This window comes from Dipodomys merriami, unplaced genomic scaffold (assembly GCF_024711535.1).
Source record: "Dipodomys merriami isolate MVZ:Mamm:240054 unplaced genomic scaffold, mDipMer1.0.p SCAF_7, whole genome shotgun sequence".
In the NCBI taxonomy this organism is placed as follows: Eukaryota; Metazoa; Chordata; class Mammalia; order Rodentia; family Heteromyidae; genus Dipodomys; species Dipodomys merriami.
Window position 1 is genome coordinate 31,912,177 of NW_027206290.1, and position 19,342 is coordinate 31,931,518.

The following is a 19,342-nucleotide window of genomic DNA, read 5'->3' on the forward strand; positions in this document are numbered from 1 at the left end:
CCAGTATCTCCTCATTCTTGCTTAGCTTTTCTGCTCAAGGTTGGTGCTCTATTATTTGAGCCATGCATCCATTTTTAGTATTTTGCTGGCTAGAGATAAGAGACTCTTGGGATTTGTCTGTCAGGTTGGCTCAACCCATGATCTTCAACTCAACCTCCTAAGTAGCTAGGATTACAGGTGTGAGCTACTGGCACCTGGCCTCAGTAAAATTATGATCCATAAAACAGAGAATATAATCTTGTCTCATCATCTATAAGAAGGATTGGGTGGATTATCTGTATGAGGAAGCTTCTTAGAAAATTATATTTAATTGGAGTGTTCAGATGACCTCAGGAATGTGTGTATTTTATGAGAAAAGTCTTGAGTCAAGAGATGAGGACTTGACTGTCTGGGTTCCCCCCCCATCCCCCCCCCCCCCGCCACAGAAAGACCCCACAGCTTCTCCAGAAACATAGCTAACCTCCCACAACTGGTTCTGACTACCTACTGGGAGACCAGAAGACAGGTTGAGATGTGAAAAACTCTCCTTGAGGAGCCCTAAGGCTGGCTTCCTTAGTGTATTCGCAAACTTCCCAAGAGCAGCAAGCCTTGTACCCAGAGGTTGTAACTTAGCCTTTGGTGGCCAAAGAAGCTGAGGGGACCCTCAGAAAGACACTTGCTGTGGTTCACAGAAAGCTTAGGCAATATTGTCATTGCTCTGCAAAACAGCTTCTCCAGACAGGAGGGCAGAATAATAGAGTGCAATGTTGTTCTATACCTGCAAGGCATGCTGTGTTTTCCTGAACTCTACTCCTGAGTGACCACCCAGTGGTGCTAAGCACTTGCTACTTCACAGCTGAAGGTCCTCAAGCTTCAGGGTGACATGACTTGCCAAAGACACATGATTCTGGGGCTTATATGCAGCTCCCTGAGAACAAATACCTAACTTTTATGAAGTGACTGGGATCCCAAGTAGCAGTGTTGAGATTTTGAACTCAGGACTTCAGGATGACAAGGCAGGTACTCTTACTAATGAGCCATGCCTCCAGATATTTTTTTTTTTTGTGAGGTTCTGGTTGTTTTGAGACAGGATCTCCCACTTGGACTTGCTCCACTATCTCAGAATTTCTGTTATTGTTATGATAAACAGATGTGCATCACTACATCTAGCTTTCAGTTTAAAAGAGGGTTTCAAGCAGGGTGCCAATAACATATGCATGTAATCTTAGCTACTCAAGAGGCTGAGATCTGAGGATTGTGGTTCAAAGTCAGTCCGGGCAGAAAAGTCCCTGTGATTCTTATTTCTGATTAACCACCAAAAAGCCAGAAGTAGAGCTGTGGCTCAAGTGGTAGAATGCTAGCTTTGAGAGAAAAAAAAGTTAAGGGACAGTGCTCAGAGCCTGAGTTTAAGCTCTAGTAACTGGAACACACACCTGCACATGTGCACATGTGCATGTGCATGTGTGTGCGCAGGTGCGTGCGTGCACACACATGATATTGACTCTCGACCAACCATTTTAAGTTAACAGTTCCTTAGTGTTAAGTCTATTCATATTATTGAGCACAAGATTTCAAGCACTTTCTTCCTACAAATGGAGATTCTGTACCTATACCAACTCCTCATTTCTGCCTCTTCTAGAAGTACCATTCTGTTTTCTGTTTCTATCAGTAAACTACTTTAGACATTCAGCCAAATGGAATCAAATGCTATCTGATTCTTGTGACTGGCTTAGTTTTGCTTGTGTGGTCATCAATGCTCATCTGTGCTGTAGTATCTGACTAGATTGCCTTATTTATTTATTTATTTTTACTGAAAACTACTGCACTCTCTTTATGTATGTCACATTTTTGTTTATTCATTCTTTCTTCTATGCACACAAGGGTGGCTTACATCCTGGTTATTATAGATGATGCCGTGAAGTTGGGCACATGCACATGGAAAATATGGACCCTATTCAAATGTGGAGTCTACATCCACCCCCCACCATGGGTAGGCTTTTGGGTATACCTCAGCTTGTTTTTCTGTTTTGTATTTTTGTTTGTTTGTTTGAAACAAGGTCTCCCTATGTCATCCAGGCTGGCTTTGAACTCACAATCTTCTTGTCCCAGCTTTCTAAGTGCTGAGATTATACGCATGTCTTGTCACATCTGACTAAGCAGATTGCTGTTGTAAGCAACCACATTTTCATGAAATATTGTCATATTTTAAAATAGCTTTTATCAAATCAACAGACTATTAACATGCAATGGAAACATTAAATACATTTTTTCAAAATGTTTTCTGAGTCGCAAACAACTTTTGGAGATGCCAGTCAGATGTCCTGAGGGCTCAGACAGTGGTACTTCACCACAGACTAGCTTATGCCTTCGGAATGTTTGGAAGGACACCATTTCTCTCTAAGGAGGTCAAGAGATTTATAGTAGTAAGAAAAGCAAGTGCAGCTGGGTACTGGTGGCTCAGGAGGTAGAGATCTGAGGATGGCAGTTTGAAGCCAGCCTGAGCAGGAAAGTGCATGAGAATCTTATCTCCAAGGAACCACCAAAAAGTTAGCCTTTTTGAGCTGTGGCTCAAGTGATAGAGTGTTAGCCTTGAGCAAAAATATCTCAATGACAGTGCCCAGGCCCTGAGTTTAAGCCGCAGAACCAGCAGGAAAAAAATGGGGGGGGGTTGATATATCATGGACTAGGACTTTCAAAATTATGAGCCAAAATAAGCCATTTCTCTTTCTTCCTCTCTCTCTCTTTCTTTCTTTCTTTCTTTCTTTCTTTCTTTCTTTCTTTCTTTCTTTCTTTCTTTCTTTCTTTCTTTCTTTCTTTCTCTCTCCCTCTCTCTCCCTCCCTCCCTCCCTCCCTCCCTCCCTCCCTTCCTTCCTTCCTTCCTTCCTTCCTTCCTGTCGGTAATGGGACTTGAATCAGGCCTGGGCACTGTCTCTGAGCTCTTTTTTTGCTCAAAGCTAGTACTCTACCATTTTGAGCCACAGCACCACTTCCGGTTTTCTAATAGTTCATTGGAGAAAAGAGTTTCACTGGGACTTCTCTGCCTAGGCTGGCTTTGAACTGTGATTCTCAGATCTCAGCCTCCTGAGCAGTTAGGATGACAGGCGTGAACCACCAGAGCCCTGCTCCATTTCTCTTTCTAAGATACTTATCTCTGGAATTTGTTGTGGTTGGAAGCTGAAGCAAGGGTTCCATGACTCAGCACTTAGCCCCACTCCACCATGAGAGGCTCTCATATTTTCCTGTCCTCTGCTCCTCAACTAGACTTGTTAAACAGCTGGCCCCAGCCTGGAAGGAGGCAAGTACAGAAATGAAGAATGTGTATGTAGCATATGAGAAGACATTGTCATTATTAGCCACCAGTGAAATTGAAACCCAAGTTATGAGGAGATACCATTTCATACTTACAAGGTTGGCAATGGTTTCAAATACATACATACACACACACACACATACATACACCACACACACAGAATGTCAAGTGTTGACAAGCAGGTAGAGGACAGTAGAAATTTCATACACTACAGGCTGAAGGCAAAATGGTGTAGGTACTGTGGAAATCAATCGAGCAGTTTCTCAAAAAGACAAACATAGAGTTACCAGGTGACCCAGCAGTTAGTTCCATTCCTAGGTACAGATCCAAGAGAAATGAGGATGCATATCCATCCTCAAAAATCTGCTTATGGAATATTTATCTCAGTATTATTAGTAATAGCCTAAAATGCCTGTAATCCTAGATATCTGGGAGGGGAAGATGGGAAGGACTGTTATATGAGGCCAGTTTGAACAACAACAACAAAATTTAGCAAGATCATAACTACAAAATGAGCTGGATATGATAGCACACTCTTGTGGTCCCAGATACTTGAGAGGTTGAGAGAGGAAGATTGTAGCCCAAGGTCAGTCTGGTCTAGAACTGGTTGAGTTACATGACTGTGAATATATTGAAAAACATTGAGTTATTTATTATGCAAGGGTGACTTTTACAGTTTTTGGATTATATCTCAAGTTAAAAAAATAGTGGTTTAGGAATAGATAGCAACTTGGCATGGCATCTCAGAGCATCTTTTTCTGAGTAATTCATTCTTGTTGTTTTTATTTTACAAAGTATCAGTCCATGACAGGTTGGAATGTACAAAATAAGCAGCTCCTTTACCAGATTATGTGAAAAGCAATGCTTGGTGTATTTATTTATTAAAAACATAAAAATGTTTTCATTTTTCTTATTAAAAAATCTGTCTTCTGTAATTAAATTGATTTCATGACCACTAATGGGTTGTGATCTGCTATTTTCAAAACTGCAGTCAGCATTGGTATCTGTGGGTCCAACCAATTGTGAATCAAAAACACTTGGGAAAAAACTGAACATGTACAAGATTTTTTTCTTGTCATTCCGGCCCAAGAATTACAGAAGGATGACTCTACTAAGAAAAAAAATGCTTCCCTGGCACACAGAACCTGGCAGAAATACTTTGGTGACCATTACAGACTGTCAGGAGTGAGTGGAACTTTGGAAAAACTAAATCTGTGATTTCCTTTGCCTTCTCTTGTACCATCCATCATGCCCTCTACCCAATCATGCCCAATAACATACTTTCCTAAACATTCCAAACTAGCTCCAATATCAGAATCTTTGCAATGAGGTTTCCTCTGTCAGGAGCAACAACCCTTCACTGTTCATCTTCTAGTACATGTCAGGTTGCTCTCTACTCTGCAGCTCTGACTTCATTTTCCCTATACCTGGACCACTTTTTCTTTGCTCTCCCCACCCCCTGGTAGAATCCATTGATGTCAACCCAGCACAGTTTGTTTGCCAGTCTGTCTATTGGTCCTGGACGGACACCTGTGGACCTCCTATGGCAAGTGTGACTTCATCTTTTTGCACATAGCATTCACCAAGAAATAGATACATGGTCATTGTTCAAAACATGCACAAGGCATAGCTCACCCAGTTCTGGTGACAACCTGGAGACTAGATAACGGAGAGCTACACTAGGCTGAGCTGTCCATGTAAAATCCTGCCCATCCCATCCCTCACCTGGACTCTCCCTTGTATTTCTGGGTACATTGCCCAATGTGTTAGGTTTCTATGGCAACCCCTGTTTGCAGGCTGCTCTTTAATCCCAGGCATCTTTTATCTTGGTACCACTCCCTTCTCTTTCTGCTTTCTGATGACCACTGAGGCTATTGGTGTATCATTCCCATGTATTTGATATGGAAAGTTCTTACTTTTCAAGAAGCCTTTTAGTGATGAAATATTTCTTTTTTTCTTTTCCCTTTCCCCCTTTTTCCTGTCTTCCTTCCCTCCCTTATTCCTTCCTTCCTTTTTTCCCTTCCTTTCTTTCTTTCTGTGCCAGTACTAGGCTTGAACTCAGGACTTGGATAATGCTCCACTTCCTGCTTTTTGCTGATCAATTAGAGACAGGAGTCTCAAAGTCTGCTTTGCTTCAAACCATAACCCTTAGATCTCTGGCTTTTAAGCAGCTAGAATTACAGGCACGAACTACCAGTGCTTGGCTCAAAATATTAGTTTTTAAACATTTTACTAAAAAAAATCTTCCTCATTACCCTTCAGTTTGGCTCAATTTTTTTATGCCTAGACTTAACCAAAAAAGCTCAGGGACAGTGCCCAGGCCTTGAGTTCAAGCCCTAGGACTAGCACACACACACACACACACACACACACACACACACACACACACACACACACACACACACACACACACACAAAATCTAAGGTAACTGATTCCTCATGCCAAGGCTTGTCTTCTGATGGACATCTCATTTAATTTTTACAGTATCTCATTTAATTTTTACAGTTACTCTATGAAATATATTTGTGTGTGTGTGTGTGTGCGTGCGTGCGTGTGTGTGTGTGTGTGTGTGTGTGTGTGTGTGTGTATGTGTGTGTATGCTGGAATTGGGGCTTAATGAACTCAATGCCTGAGCACTGTCCCTTAGCTTTAAAAAGGCTAAGTGCTCTATCAGTTGCACCATAGCTCCACTTCTGGCTTTTTAGGAATTTATTGGAGATAAGAATCCCACAGACTTGACTTCTCTGCTCAGGCTGGCTTTGAATCATCATCCTCAGATCTCAGCCTCCTGAATAGCTAAGAATACAGGTGTGAGTCACTGGCACCCAGCCATGAGATATTTTCTTTTACCTCATTTTAAAGCAAAGTTAAGCTCAGAAATATTAGGCCTTAAAAAAAAAAAAAGAAGAATGCCACTGTCTAAAGTAGGACAAAGCAACCTTAAATAAAATGCTGTCAACGATTTCTCCCACCAGAAATCAAAGCGCAGCTGAGGAGGCCTGGCAGTCATTGAGCCTGTGAAATGCTGGTGGGTCTAGCTCCAGAAGCCCAGTTCTGCTCTGAAGAGAGCCCTGCCCCACCCCCATCCTCCCTCATTTTAGCTTCGAAGGCTCCAAAGAACCCAACTTATGGTCAGGAATCTGAGCCAAGTCAGGTGATGAATGAGGCACTGACAGTGCATTGCCTGACTCAGCTCCCTTGATGGCTATGAGTTGACCACTGGCAGCCTCACTCGGCCCAGTGCAGCAATGGTCCCGATCCTGCAGATCTCTACATGGGCTGTGCTGAGAATACTTCCAGGCTTAAGTATGATGTTCATCCAAGAAAGCTGCCCACAGGCTTCTTCACACCCTTGTTGTGGCTGTTGTGATTCACCTCTTAACAATTCCTTTCTATCTTGGTATGTTTCTCTGGCTTTGAGGGCCTTTCCCTCTGGGTTCTGTGAGTGAAACCATATTTGGTCATCTGAGAAGGTGTCCTGATTGTTGATAAATTAATTAATTGATTGATTGATTGATGGTACTGGGACTTGAACTCAGGACCTGGGCACTGTCCTCTGGCTTTTAAGCTCAAGGCTGGTGCTCTCCCACTTGAGCCAAAGGTCCACTTCTAACTTTGTTTTTGTGGTTAATTTAAAATAAGAGTCTCATGGACTGGGCTGGGCTGGCTTTTGAACCTTGATCCTTAGATCTCAGCCTCATGAGTAGCTAGGATTAGAAGTATAAGCCACCATCACTGGACTTTTTGTAGTCTTTTATTTTGGTGGGTCTTTGAGACAGGGTCTTGTTGTACAGCCTAGGCTGGCCTTGAGCCTGTGGTCCTTTTGCCAGTGCTGGGATTATAGTTAAGTGCCATTGCCCAGCTAGGGTTTCATAATCTTGAATATGAGAAGGAAAGGGATTGGAGCATTGATTCTTTTTCTTTGGATTTACGAAGTTGAATTTTGAATACCAAAAGTTCTTATAAATCACATAAACTGAAAGTTTTTGTTAAATACAAATTTAAGGTATTTCTTATAAATGATGTGATAGTCAGCTTTCTGCTACTGTAACAAAATATCTGAGATTGACTTTAAAAGGATTGGCTTATAGTTTCAGAAGCATCAAGTCCACAGTTGGTTGGTTTTGTTGCCTGTGGTGAAGTAGTAGATCATGGCAGGATCCCCTGTTAGAAGAAGCTGCCTAATCCATCATCATTGGGGAATAAAAGAGAGAGGAAAGGGCTGAGTCCCAAGGACACAACCCAGTGACTTAACTTCCTCCTGCTAGGCCCTACCTCTTAAAGGGTCCACAACTTCCCAATACTCCCACAGGCTGCTTACCAAGCTTTAACACATAGGTTGGTGGCCACATATCCAGCATGTAACAAGAGGCTTTTACTAATCTATAGAAATTTCTTGGTTAGGTACATTTGAAATGGAAATTTTTAGCTTAAGTTCACCCATAGGTTGGTGGCCACATATCTAGCATGTAACAAGAGGCTTTTACTAATCTGTAGAAATTTCTTGGTTAGGTACATTTGAAATGGAAATTTTTAGCTTAAGTTCACCCAAGTGGCAAGTTCACTCTACACTCTGTCCTCTATACTCCTATCCTCCAGTATCCAACACAGTCTGTGAAATGAATAATGGTTTGACAGAGAAGATATGAATGGATAGAGAAAGAGATGATGGGTGGACTAACAACCAGATGGACACACAGACACGAGTATCTGCAGTCAGGTAGTGACTGTCTCAGAGTAATAACAGTCATGACAGTGCTACATCATTCTTCATTTGTTTGCTACTTAACCTTCAGGATTTTGTGAACTGTTTGCTTGATTAACTTGGAAGAAAATATCAACTCTTGATTAACTTCAAGAACAGAAGCTGGGCATGGTGGCTCAAACCTGTAATCCTAACTACCTGGGGGGAGGGGGGACGGGCAGAGATTAGAGGATTGCAGTTTGAAGGCAGCCTGAGAAAAAAGAAATTTAAAAGGTTCTATCTCAACCGATGGCTAGGTGTAGTGGTGTGCACTGTTATCATAGATATGGGGGAAGTACAATAGCTGGGTACAGTAGTGCATACCTGTCATCTCCAGTGATATGGGAAAGCACATATAGGAGTCTAGCCCAGGCTAACCCTGGCATACAATGAGATCATACCTTTAAGGTAGCCAATGCAAAAATAAAAAAAGCTGGAGGCATGACTGAAGTTATAGAAGTTCTCTAGTAAGAGTTCAATCTCTAGTTCTATATAAGGAAGGAAGAAGGGGAGGAAGAGGAGGAAAGGGGAAGGGGAGGAAGAGGAGGAAAGGGGAAGGGGAGAGGGAGAGGGAGAAGGAGGAGAAAGAGAAAGAGAGGAAGGAGAAGATTAGAAATGTACTGGGTACTAGCTACTTAAGAAATTGAGATCAAGAAGATTTTGGTTTCAGATCCTCTTGGTAGGAAAGTATGCGAAACAGATTCCTTCTCAAGTGATAGCTGGGTATAGTGAATGCCCATTGTCTCAGTTACAAAAGGAAGCTGAAAATAGGAGGGTCATGTTCCGTGGCAAGACATGAGACCCTTTCTCAAAAATAACCAGTGCTGAACTGGGTGCTGGTGGTTGACACATGTAATCTTGCCTAGAAAAGTCTGGGAGATTCTATCTCCAATTAATCAGCAAAATGCCAGACTGAAGGTGTGGCTCAAGTGGTAGAGAAAGGAAAAGAAACAAAAAGGAAGGGAAGGGAAGTAAACAGAAAGGAAGGAGGAAGGAAACTGTGAGATATTCACTTATACTTGAATTACTTTTCCTTGCTGCCATTTAGATGGTTTTGCTTTTTGGTGATTATATACATTTCAGATAAACATCCCTTTGGATGACAAATGTCCAGCAACCAGGACTGCTCAGACTTAAATCATGTCAGGGACCAGGGTTAGCAGTTTTCCAGCCTGCAGCACACCTCTCTCTTAAGAGGTGCCATTGTGTTTTTGATGCCAACACTCTTCCTCCAAAACACTTTTTTCTCATAGCAGACCAGAGACTTTTTTGTTGTTGTTGGTCCTGGGGCTTGAACTCTGGGCCTGGGCACTGTCCCTCAGCTCTTCAGCTCAAGGCTAGCACTCTACCACTTGAGCCACAGCACCACTTCCGGCTTTTTCTGCTTATGTGGTGCTGAGGAATCGCAGGGCTTTATGCATACAAGGCAAACACTCTACCACTGAGCCACCTTCCTAGCCCTGACCAGCTAGACTACCAGCTATGCTCAGGTAGGGTTTCAGGTGGTGTCTCAAGTTTCTTATTAAGAGAAAATTCAGTAGCCAACTTGTTAGAGCTGTCTTCAGTCCCAGCTACTGCCTCATGAACCTTCTCCAACCAACTCACTGTCTACTCATTCTCTGCCCAGAGTCTAATGTCCCTGAGTCATGTGGTTCCGCCAGCTGCCCCACCCCTGACCTGCCTCTACCTGGCTTCTTGTTTATCAGGCCTACCTGCCTACTGTGATCCAGCCCAGTATAGCACAAGGCCATACAGTTAGTCATTCCACATGATAGAATATAGAATATTCTGAACAGTCCCAACCTGAACTCTTCTTAGTAGTATTTTTCCCCATTGCTTCTACTTCCCACCCACTGGGGCAAGGCAGAGCAAGTGTACTCCAACTTCTGTGTGAAGGTCACCAGGTGTTGTAGACCCTTTAAAGGCAACAAATGCAATCTTTAAGACTTCTCTCTTCCCTAGGCTGCAAGCATCAGGTCCAGCAATGTCTCTTCAGTTTACTTGCTTCCCAGACTATCACTGTTCTGGATATTTCCTGCTCTGTCATATTTATTGTTGAGTTTTTCAGACTATGGATGAGATGCCCCAGGCCACAGAGATCTAAGAAGATCTGACAACTAAATGCCATGTGGAAACCTGGTTTGGATTCTGGACCAGAACAAGCTGATCAGTGGGACAATTGACTGAACTTGAATAAGATCTGTCAATTAGCTAACAGCATCAATGTCAGGTTCCTGGTTTTGATCATCACACTGTTCTTTTTTTTTTTTTTTTTTTTTTTTTTACAAGGATAAACCACTGTTTGGGTTCCCAAGTTTTATTCAAGAACTCATACAGAATAGTCCAGATAAATGAATTTTAATCCTCGTCTTCCTCCTCTTCTTCGTCCTGGTTAATCTGGAAGTAACATAATTCCTAACTCTCTTTGCTGTTAGCAACTACGCGTAACCAATCACATAGATTATTCTTCTTCAAATATTTTTTGGTGAGATATTTCAAATACCTTTTGGAGAAAGGCATCTGAGAGGTTACAGTGATCTTGCTTTTGCTTCTCTCGATGGTGACCACTCCTCCACCAAGATTTCCAGCTTTCCCATTCACCTTGATTCTCTCTTGGAGAAAGTGCTCAAAATTGGCAGCATCCATGATTCCATCTTCTACAGGGGGGGTGCAGTCCAGGGTGAACTTCAGAACCTGCTTCTTTTTTTTGCCCCCCTTCACCACAAGCTTTTTCACGGCAGCATGGCGGCAGCAGAGGCAGAAAAGCCATCACACTGTTCTATAAGATAGAAACATTTGGTAAAGCTCTGAGAACAGAATATAAGAACTCAGTGCAAATATGTGGAAATTGTTGTTGTTATTGTTGTTGTTGTTGTTATTATTATTATCTTGGTGGTGTTGGGGATCAAACCCAGGGTCTCTACCACTGTACTAAATTTATATCCCAGTGAAAAGTTTTTAAAAGTTAAAAAGTTAGCTTTCTGCCAGATGCCAGTGGCACGTGCCTCTAATCCTAGCTACTCAGGAGGCTGAGATCTGAGGATCACAGTTCAAAGCCAACCTGGACAGGAAAGCCCACGAGACTTTATTTTTTTAAACACCAAAAAAGTTGGAAGTAAAGCTGTGGTTCAAGTGGTAGAACACTACCCTGAACAAGAAAGCTCAGAGACAGCACGTAGGCCCTGAATTCAAGGAGCAGCATGTGTGAGTGTACATGCATGCGCATGTGCACATACACATACACGGTCTTTCACATGTTGCATTAGCCTTGTGAAGGGTCAACTAGCTTAGCTGGAACTCAGTTCCCAGAATTCCCTTCTGTGTATCATTTAGAGTTGGACTGAGCCACAAGGGATGCTTGCAAGAGATTTAGAAAGCAGGAGAGGAGTGCTGGTCAAGCAAGGTACACCACTAAGGCGCTGTTGCACCCTTGTGTGTTGTCCCTGACACTTGCTGATCTACTCCTCCATGGGTTGATTTATCCCCTTCTGGGAGGAAAGGCACCATTAAAAAAGGGGAAATTTGGAATCTTGAAGTTCTTTGATCCCTATTTAATATATGTTCAGCATTTTCCCAAAAACTGCTTTTCTGTATTGGCCAGTACACCCACTGCATGATTCCTGTGCATCACTCAGTCATTAGTCATTTCTATGAACTATATCATCATCGTTTTACACTGCTCTGATAAGAAACTTGATTAGCAAGTTCATTGCTATTAGCACATCTGTATCAATCGTTATCTTCCTGAGTAAGCAAGTCTCATTTCTTTCACATATCAAGCTAGCAGCAACTGTGAACAAACTTTCTCTCACGTGAGTTGCCATCAATCCTGGTGTCATCAACTTAACATTTTCTTGATGTATCAGACCAAATAAGGCATCTCTTCAATTATCTGTAACTGATGTAACTTGCCTTACTTGTTTAGGATTCAAAGAGGATTCATATAATTTTTATTATTTTATTGATTATGTCCAAATCAACTCAGGCTACTGGAATAAAATACCACAAACTTAAAACATCAGACACTGGTGGCTCATGCCTGTGATCCTAGCTACTCAGGAGGCTAAGATCTGAGGATAGAAGTTCGAAGCCAGTCAGGGTAGGAAAGTCTGTGAGATTGTTATTTCCAATAAATTAATCAAAAAAAAAAAAAAACAAAACCAGAAGTGGTGGTGGTGTAGCTCAAGTGGTAGGGCACTAGCCCTGCAGCAAAAGAAGCTTAGGGACAGTGTCTAGGTTCTGAGTTCAAGCCCCAGGACCAGAAAAACAAAACAAAATAGCAACAACAAAAACCCAGAAACTTATTCTCCTAGAGTTGCAGAAGTGAGGCATCCACACTTAAGGGGTAAGTAGGCTGGAGGGTCTAAGGGAGAGTCTGTCAGGGCCTCTTCCTCAATCCTCCTAATTCCCAGTTGGACAGGAATTTTGGAAGGATATTATTCATCCCAGTGCACTAAATAAACTCCTGCCTCCTAGCTACTTATACCATGTTGTATTGGCCAAAAGAACCCAGAGCATCTCTAACTTCTGTTTCTTCCTGCTTTTCCCCCTCCATCTTTGTGGGTTTGTCCTCTCCCTCCCTGCCTTCTTCTCTCTCTCTTTCTCTCTCTCTCTGTGTCTCTCTGTCTCTGTCTTTCTCTGTCTCTGTCTGTCTGTCTCTGTCTCCGTCTCTGTCTCTCTCCCTTGTTTCCATCTGTGTTGCCTCATACTCACCTGCTATGCTGATGTCACTGAAGGAAGAAAGGGGAACAGGTAGATAGGCATAAAAAGTGGCCAGCATAACATGTGGCAGATAACATGTGTCCCCTCACGGTGCTTAGCCCCCTGCTCAAATGCTTCCTCTTCCCATAATGCTGAGTTCCTGCTCAGATGCTTCTTTCCATACTTCCCTGCATGCTTGCTCAACCAATAAAAAGAGCCTGGGTGGTGCACACACATGTCATCAAGCAATGGAAGCAAAGCCCAGGGGAGGACATATGGAAAGAGCCCTGTTCTATAAAAACTGTCCTTCAAGCAGATTCCATTAGACTCCTCTTTGGAGGGCTGTTGCCAGTCTCCCTATCACAGCTCTCCTTCACTTTAAAATAAACTTGCTCAGCTTACATTAAACACTTTCCTGCCTTTTAATTCTTTAATGGGTAGAGATAATAAATCCATGCCCCTGGATGGCATCATCACAGGCAAGTGGGTCTCTCCCAGCATTGGACCCAGACAAGAACAAGGACACTACACTCTTGGATCCTGTGCAGAGGCTTTCTCTTTAGGACAGCTGTGCTGGGAGGAGGCTGTAGCCTCAGGCCCATGTACACGCCCCCTGCAGTAAGGACAGCCCTGTCACCATTTTCACACATCTCCTCTTCCCTTGGGAGGAGAGCCTAGTCATTTGAAGCAGAAGCCAGGTGAATTCTGGTGTGGCTATTTCAGTGCATAAGAGATCTAATACTTAGCCTGCGGTGACAAAGATTCAGTTTGGATGCCTTTTCTCCCAGAAGGCTTCCTGTCTCTGTATAAATTTTCCCATTTACTTCCACCAATCAGCTTTCTCTCTCTTTTTTTTCAATCAGCTCTTCATACCTAGAAATATGAAGAACAGCTCTGTCAAGCTGCACATTAGGAGAAAATGTCCAGTTACATCCTATTTTCCAGGGTAATGATGCCTAGCTGCTACATTTACATAACTGAAGGAGACCGTTCATGCAATTGTTCTGGGGACAAAGACTTCCTTCCAGAAGATTGGCTGTCTTCTTCAGGCTAGCTGGCAACTTTTAAATGGAAGTTTATTGAGGCAGAAAAGAAATTTTTTTTTGAAATTCCACTTTCTAGGCACTCCATTTCCAAATCGAGTTCAGATTTGCATCATAAATTAATTTCAAGCTTGGAAGTCAGAGGTCATTAAATTTACCCCATTTGCACATTCTTTCTTTTTGAAAATTGACAAACATTTCACACTTCCCTGATTGTTGGCTTCTTTCCCAAGTTTCTCAGAAATCACAGACAGTGGCTGTGCAATAGTATTCCTGAGCTCTGATGAGATTCATCTGAAGTCTCGGCATTGACCTTGAGCTTGACGTTCTCCTTCTGGAATTTGCCTTTATGCTTTCCGGTCTTAAGGGAAAAAGACATGATGTATGAAAAATGTTGCCTCCTGAAGTTAAGTGTGGGGGCCCGGCTCTTCCTTGTTATTTTACTTGCTCCAAATAATTTTCTAAAGAAGAGTTTCTGTGGTTTCTATCATTTGTTTAAACCTCAGCTCAGTTTACATGTTAGTATTCCTGACACCAGTCTTACAGGCTGTGCTGCTTTTTGGCTCTTGTTTTTGGCTCTCTGCCCTCTCCCACTGTTATACATGCTCTTTGAAATTCTGAACTCACCCTGGCCTGGAGGTGGTTGGTTTTAAATGACCCTTCTTCCCCAGTCCAACTTTCCTTCTCCAAGAAGGTCATTAGCGATTCCTTTCTCCCTAAGTATTTGTGGAGACCTACTATGTGTCAAGCATAGCAAGAGGTAGCCCTAGGGATTTATCTCAAGGAATAAAGCTAGATATAGTACCTGCTCTTACAGACTCAAAGGAAATAGGCAGTATTCAAATTATTTCATAAATACATATAAAAGCTAAAGAAGCCTAAAATGCTCATATAATGACCTTCCTTGCCTTCCTTCCTTCTTCCTTCTTTCTTCTTCCCTCCTTCCCTTCCTCCTCCCTCCCTTCCTTTCTTCCCTTCTCTCACTTTATGGTATTGAGGTTTGAACTCAAGATTTCATGCGTACTAGACAGGTACTCTTCCACTAAGCCATTCATCCAGTCCTATTTCTGCTCTGTATGCATGTGTGTGTGTTTGTGTGTATATGTTTGTGTGTGTACATGCATGCATACACCTGTATCAGAGCTTGAATTGTGAGTCTTATATTTGGCTTGTTTGTTCATGACTGGTACTCTACTTCTTGAGCCACATTGCCAGTTCATCATTTTGCTGGTTAGCTGGAGATGAAATCTTAAGGACTTTTCTACCCTGCCTAGCTTCAAACCACAGTCCTCTAGGTCTCTGTCTCCTAAGTAGCTGGGATTATAGGCATGAGCCACTGGTGCTCAGCTCTGTCTAGTTATTTTAAAAACAGGGTTTCAATTTGTGTCCTGTGCAAATGCCTGGACTGAGATCTGCCAGTTTCAGGCTTCCTGAAGCTGACAGGCACAACACCTTCCCCAATTTCTGCCCATTGAGGTTTAGTCTTGTGGACTTCTCTGCTATGGCTGGCCTGGAACCATGATCCTCCTAATCTTAGTTTCCCATGTAATTTAAGATATTATGGGCATATCACTGCAGCCAGCTATGGGTTGAGCAGGGGTCTTATGAAGTTTTGATTTCAGACTGGCCTCAAACTGTGATCCTCCCATTCTCTGTCTCTCAAGTAGCTAGGATTACAGGCATGAGCTCCATGGTTAAATCCAATTAAAGGAGCAAGGAAAGGACTACTGGGATCTAAAAGATAAGTGGGGTAGATTTACTTGGGCCAAAAATGAGAAAGAAACAATCGAATAAAAAGTGGGCAAAAGATCTGAATATACTCTCAAAGAAGATATGTTGATGGCAAATAAGCATATGAAAAGGTGTTCAATGTCATATCCATAGGAAATTGTGACAATGATAAGGCTGGAGAAGTGATAGAGCACTTTCCCAGTATGCAAGGCCTTGGGGCCCATCCCCAAGTAAATCAGACAGGCACACACATGGGCATGCATTCACAATACATGCCTACTGTTGTCTACACCAATGAGAATGGGTAAAGTCTCTAACAATACTAAATGCTTCTGAGAATGTACTGGGAAGGATAGGGCCACTTTGGAAGATAGGTTTTATTCTCACCTTATGATCTGACAGTCATGCTTCTTGGTATGCGCCCAAATTAGCTGAAAACCACACAAAAAACCTGAGCACAGACATTTATAGCAGCTGTGTTTGTAATTGTCAAAACTTAGAAGTATCCAAGAAGCCCTTCAATAGGTAAAAGGGTAAACTAGAACATCGTGTCCTGGGACACCACTCAGATGGAGGGAGATGTGCTATGAAATCCTAAAGATACAGGAAAAGCATATTGCTAAGTGACTGAGGCCAATCCAGAAACCTGAATACTATATGACGCCATGAAAAGGCAGATGAGCTCGAACCTGTGGTTCGTGGATAGTATCTTGGCCTAGCATTGTTTCAGAAAATTTTGCCTCTGCCTCTACCCAATTTTTCCTACTTTCCACAACCTTTTCAGGACTCTGGAGAGAAAATTTCCAGGAGGGAAATGAGGAATTAATTACCAATCAATCAGAATATTGTGGACCTGACCAATAAAAAAACCAAAACATCACTTTCTACATTATATAAGTTCAAACCAATCAGAGCAGAATCCAAGGTATAGAAAAACCCTACATTTAGCTACCTGGAGAGATATAGACAGACAGTCAGCAGTGGCCTTTAACAGAGATATTTTCTCACTTATAACCTCCATTTCCTGAGAGAAGAACCCGAGTGGCCTACAGCAGAAGCAGCCAGTGGTGGAGCTGCAACACTGGCAGGCACTGTCTGCTGCTGAATTGTAATACTAGCAGGTGGTGCTTGCTACTGGGGTGTAACCTGGCAGTCTCTGCTCACTGTGGAGCCCACCAAAAACAACAAAGGAGGTCTGTAACACTATGACATTCTTGAAAAGACAAAACTATGGGGGCACTGTCAAGTTCAATGGTCACCAGGGGGCTGGGAGAAGAAAGGAACGGAACACTTTTAGAGCAGTAAAATCAATTCTACGTAATAGTGTAAAGGTGCTGATCATCACAATTATTTAAATCCATAGAACATAGAACACAGTGTAAACATGAATGTTAGCTATGGTCATTAGGTAATAATAATGTATCAAAGTTGATTTAGAAATGATAAAAGTGTACCTCAAGCTGGGTGCTAGTGTCTCATACCTGTAATCCTAGCTACTCAGGAGACTGAGATCTGAGAATCTCAGTTTGAAGCCAACCTGGGCAGAAAAATCTAAGAACGTCTTTCTCTCTCTCTCTTTCTTTCTCTCTCTCTTTTTTCTTTTGCTTGAACTTGGGGCCTAGGTACTGTCTCTGAGCAATTTTGCTCAAGGCTAGCACTCAACCACTTTGAATCACAGTGCCACATCTGGTTTTCTGGTGGTTAATTGGAGATAAGAGTCTCATAGACTTTCTTGCCTGGGCTGACCTTGAACTACAATCCTTAGATCTCAGCCTCCTAAGTAGCTAGGATTACAGGCATGGACCATCAGCAATCAGCTCCAAAGATTTTTATCTCCAATTAACCAGCAATAATACAGAAATAAGGTGTGGCTTAAGTGAAAAAGCTTGAGTGAAAAAGCTAAGCAAGAGCTTAAGACCCTAAGTTCAAGCCCCAGTACTGGTACACATGCGCACGAGCGTGCACGCGCGTGCGCGCGCACACACACACACACACACACACACACAGTACTAGTCAGTAGTGGTTGATGGTAGAAGAAGCTGTGTTTGTTTATGGGAGTGGAGGTGGGGAAAGACAAAATCTCCTCAATTTTGCTGTAAACCTGAAATTCTTCTGAAGTCTGTTCATTTTGTGTTAAATGGGAGGAGAGGTGAGGAGACTTCTATGGAAAAATGAGTGCATGGAAAGGCCCTGTGGCATGTGGAAAACTGATGATTATAATTGTACAAGACTGAAGAAAGGCCATGGTGGCTCAAGTGGAGATAGTAAAACACTTGGGAGAGCCAAAGAGAGAGGTGTGGCCCAGGCTCTGTAAGATGTAGTAGGTTGTTAAAGCTGTTTTTCACTATTGTGAAGGCTCTGGGAAGTCATTGCATCATGTTAGGGGTGTACAGGTAGGCTAGAGAGGGTTAGAATACAGTCAGACTTGTTTTTCAAAACACTCGGATTATTGTGGAGAGTGGATGGGGATGTACTGGATCTCTAAAAGCAATCAGAGTGGATGTGGGAAGCTCATATGACAATCCAGGGCAGAAAATGGTTAGCCTGAAGGGAGTGGATAATGTGGGAATGGAAAGGATTTAAAGTGGGAAGAACTTGAAGGAGGCTAAGGCCTAGGGAAAGAGGAAGAGGGAGGAGCCAAGTCTGGTCTTCCAATTTGTGACCGCATCATGAGAGCTTTATTTCTTGGAGCGTTCTCTCCTTCTTTGGCTATGCTCTTTAAGGTTTTTCCTTCCTGCACATCTCCCCACTTGTTGACATCTACTTTACTTGAGTGAAATGAGCAGGGTCCATCTGTATCACAAAAGACTTTTCATGATGAAGTTGTTGCTGTCTCCCAGTGGTCCAGTCACTTTTACATTATAAACCACTAGAATGTGTTTCTAGAGTGAGTTGGGTATCATTTGCAGGACAAGTAGTTGCTATATATTCATCCATCAGTATTCTAGGGTCCTTAGTTTTAGGCCCCCTACTCCTACACCAAAATCCAAGGATAGCTCAAGTCTCATATAAAATGGCATAGAATTTGCGTATGACCTATGCATAGCTTCCTATATTGTTTAAGCCATTTTGAGATTGCTTATTTTATTCAGTCTTAGGGCTTGTACTCAGGATCTGGGCACTGTCCCTGAACTTTTTTTTTGTTCAAGGCTGGTGCTCTACTACTTGAGCCACAGCACCACTTCCAGTTTTCTACTGGTTAATTGGAGATAAGAGTCTCATGGACTTTCCTATCCAGAACCCAATGTGTAGATTATCTTTCATGGCAGACCAATATTAAGGCTGTATTAATTAAGCATCATGCTGGCTTTGAGATGGGCAGATTATTCTGAGTTATCTAGATGAGCCCATGTAGGGTCCAACAAAGCTACGTAAGCAAACCACAGAGATAGCGGCTCCAGAATCATTCAGCCATGGTTGCTAGTTTTGAAGATGGAACAAACAACTAGGAGCCATGGAATATAGGAAACTTCTAGAAGCTAGAAAAGGACAGAATGCTCTCCTTGTCTCCTAGAGCCTCAGTAAAGAGCACAGCCCTGTCAGCACCTTGATATTAACCCAGCGGTACCTGTGTTGACCTTCTGAATTCAGATCTGTGAGATACAAATTTGTGTTGTTGAAAGTTAGCAAATTTGTGGTGATCCATTCTTATGGCAGTAGAGAATAATATGCCAGCATTGGGAATTTTTGTTTCATTTCATTCCAGTGGTGTGTGATTGTCATTTTAATTTGTATTTCTTTGATTTGAGGGTACAGCATATTTATTATTCGTCTACCCAGAAAAGACCTTTCTTCTAGGAAATGCTTCTAATTATGTAGGCAAAAACAGAGCA

The 19,342-nt window shown here is 42.4% G+C and overlaps 1 pseudogene; it reads right to left on the bottom strand.

The window, feature by feature from the left end:
• Positions 1-10,357: 10,357 nt before the first annotated feature.
• On the bottom strand, positions 10,358-10,788 carry LOC138817083 (large ribosomal subunit protein eL22 pseudogene; annotated as a pseudogene).
• Between the last annotated feature and the right edge of the window lie 8,554 nt (positions 10,789-19,342).